This window comes from Arachis duranensis, chromosome 4 (genome assembly GCF_000817695.3).
Source record: "Arachis duranensis cultivar V14167 chromosome 4, aradu.V14167.gnm2.J7QH, whole genome shotgun sequence".
Lineage (NCBI taxonomy): Eukaryota > Viridiplantae > Streptophyta > Magnoliopsida > Fabales > Fabaceae > Arachis > Arachis duranensis.
Window position 1 is genome coordinate 88,472,199 of NC_029775.3, and position 3,702 is coordinate 88,475,900.

The window sequence follows — 3,702 nt, forward strand, 5'->3', positions numbered from 1 at the left end:
ATCTTGTTGTTTATGAATGTTAAAATTGTTGGCTCTTGAAAGAATGATGAACAAGAGAAATGCTATTGATAATATGAAAAATCATGAAATTGATTCTTGAAGCAAGAAAAAGCAGTGAAAAAGCAAAAGCTTGCGAAAAAAAAGCAAGCAGAAAAAGCCAATAGCCCTTAAAACCAAAAAGCAAGGGTAAAAAGGATCCAAGGCTTTGAGCATCAATGGATAGGAGGGCCCAAGGAAATAAAATCCAGGCCTAAGCGGCTAAATCAAGCTGTCCCTAACCATGTGCTTGTGGCATGCATGTCCAAGTGAAAAGCTTGAGATTGAGTGGTTAAAGTCGTGATCCAAAGCAAAAAGAGTGTGCTTAAGAACTCTGGACACCTCTAACTGGAGACTTTAGCAAAGCTGAGTCACAATCTGAAAAGGTTCACCCAGCTATGTGTCTATGACATTTATATATCTAGTGGTAATACTGGAAAACAAAGTGCTTAGGGCCACGGCCAAGACTCATAAAAGTAGATGTGTTCAAGAATCAACATACTTAACTAGGAGAATCAATAACACTATCTAAAATTCTAAGTTCCTATAGATGCCAATCATTCTAAACTTCAAAGGAAAAAGTGAGATGCCAAAACTGTTCAGAGGCAAAAAGCTACAAGTCCCGCTCATCTAATTAGGACTAGTATTCATTGATATTCTGGAATTTATAGTATATTCTCTTCTTTTTATCCTAATTTATTTTCAGTTGCTTGGGGACAAGCAACAATTTAAGTTTGGTGTTGTGATGAGCGGATAATTTATACGCTTTTTGGCATTGTTTTTAGGTAGTTTTTAGTAAGATCTAGTTACTTTTAGGGATGTTTTCATTAGTTTTGATGGTAAATTTACATTTCTAGACTTTACTATGAGTTTGTGTGTTTTTTTGTGATTTCAGGTAATTTCTGGCTGAAATTGAGGGACCTGAGCAAAACTCTGATAAAGGGCTGACAAAGGACTGCTGATGCTGTTGGATTCTGACCTCCCTGCACTCGAAATAAATTTTCTGGAGCTATAGAAATCCAAATGGCGTACTCTCAACGGCGTTGAAAAGTAGACATCCAGAGCTTTCCAGCAATATATAATAGTTTATACTTTATTCGTGATTAGACAACGTAAACTGGCGCTCAACGCCAGTTCCATGCTGCATTCTGGAGTCAAACGCTAGAAACACGTCACGAACCAGAGTTGAACGCCAAAAATACGTTACAACTTGGCGTTCAACTCCAAAAGAAGTCTCAGCTCGTGTAAAGATCAAGCTCAGCCCCAGCACACACCAAGTGGGTCCCGGAAGTGGATTTCTGCACTTAGACTTATTTCTGTAAACCCTAGTAGCTAGTTTAGTATAAATAGAACTTTTAACTATTGTACTAAGGGGGACTAGTCTTTTGACCATTTGGTATTTTGGTTACGTTTGGGGGCTGGCCATTCGGCCATGCCTAAACCTTCATCACTTATGTATTTTCAATGGTGGAGCTTCTGCACACTATAGATCTTCATCACTTATGTATTTTCAATGGTGGAGCTTCTGCACACTATAGATTAAGGGTGTGGAGCTCTGCTGTACCTCAAGTTTCAATGCAATTACTACTATTTTCTATTCGATTCTGCTTGTTCTTATTCTAAGATATTCGTTGCACTTCAACATGATGAATGTGATGATCCGTGACACTCATCATCATTCTCACCTATGAACGCGTGACTGACAACCACTTCCGTTCTACCTTAGACCGGGCGCATATCTCTTGGTTTCCTTAATCAGAATCTTCGTGGTATAAGCTAGATTGATGGCGACATTCATGAGAATCCGGAAAGTCTAAACCTTGTCTGTGGTATTCCGAGTAGGATTCCGGGATTGAATGACTGTGACGAGCTTCAAGCTCGCGATTGTTGGGCGTGATGACAAACGCAAAAGAATCAAGGGATTCTATTCCAACATGATCGAGAACCGACAGATGATTAGCCGTGCCGTGACAGAGCATTTGGACCTTTTTCACTGAGAGGATGGGATGTAGCCATTGACAACGGTGATGCCCTACATACAGCTTGCCATGGAAAGGAATAAGAAGGATTGAAGGAGGGCAGTAGGAAAGCAGAGATCCAACAGGGACAAGCACCTCCATACACTTATCTGAAATTCTCACCATTGAATTATATGAGTAACTCTATCTTTATTTTTTGTTTTATTTATTTAATATTCGAAAACTCCATAACATTTATTATCCGTCTAACTGAGATTTACAAGATGACCATAGCTTCTTTTATACTAACAATCTCCGTGGGATCGACCCTTACTCACGTAAGGTATTACTTGGACGACCCAGTGCACTTGCTGGTTAGTTGTGCGGAGTTGTGACTAAGTGTGATTCACGTTGAGAGTGCTACCAAGTTTTTGGCGCCATTGTTGATGATCACAATTTCGTGCACCATACACCTCTGAAAGGAATCCTGTGAATAATGGGACGCCTCAGAGAAAGGGAGTTCTTGAAATTGATGCTCTGAATGCCATATTGGTTCAGAACAAAATATTGACTCAGCAAGTTGATGAGCGGATAATTTATACGCTTTTTGGCATTGTTTTTTAGGTAGTTTTTAGTAAGTTCAAGCTACTTTTTTAGGGATGTTTTCATTAGTTTTTATGTTAAATTCACATTTCTGGACTTTACTATGAGTTTGTGTATTTTTCTGTAATTTCAGGTAATTTCTGGCTGAAATTGAGGGACTTGAGCAAAATTCTGAAAAAGGCTGACAAAAGGACTGCTGATGCTGTTGGAATCTGACCTCCCTGCACTCGAAATAAATTTTCTGGAGCTACAGAACTCCAAATGGCGCGCTCTCAATGGCGTTGGAAAGTAGACATCCAGAGCTTTCCAGTATTATATAATAGTCCATACTTTATTCGGAAATTGGCGACATAAATTGGCGTTGAACGCCTAGTACATGCTGCTGTCTGGAGTTAAACGCCAGAAACACGTCATGATCCGGAGTTGAACGCCCAAAACACGTGATAACTTGGAGTTTGGTGGACAAAATTGTGATCACATCAATGTAGTATTCTTTGTTATTGTATGGAATCATTATTGTGGCTCTTGGCTATGTGCGGACACAACTCCGTTCAACTTAACCAGCAAGTGTACTGGGTCATCCAAGTAATACCTTACGTGAGTAAGGGTCGATCCCACAGAGATTGTTGGTATGAAGCAAGCTATGGTCACCTTGCAAATCTCAGTCAGGCGGATTCAAGTATAATTGGATTATTGGTTTAAATTTGATTTTAATGGAATAAATAGAAAATAAAAGGGATAGAAATACGTATGCAAATCAATAGTGGAAATTTCAGATAGGCGTATGGAGATCCTGTGTTCCTCTTGAATCTCTACTTTCTTATTACATTCATCCAATCCTTCTTACTCCTTTCCATGGCAAGCTGTATGTAGGGCATCACCGTTGTCAATGGCTACATCCCATCCTCTTAGTGAAAATGGTCCTATGCTCTGTCACAGCACCGCTAATCATCTGTCGGTTCTCAATCAGGTCGGAATAGAATCCCTTGATTCTTTTGCGCTTGTCATCACGCCCAGCCTTCAGGAGTTTGAAGCTCGTCACAGTCATTCAATCCCAGAATCCTACTCGGAATACCATAGACAAGGTTTAGACTTTCCGGATCCT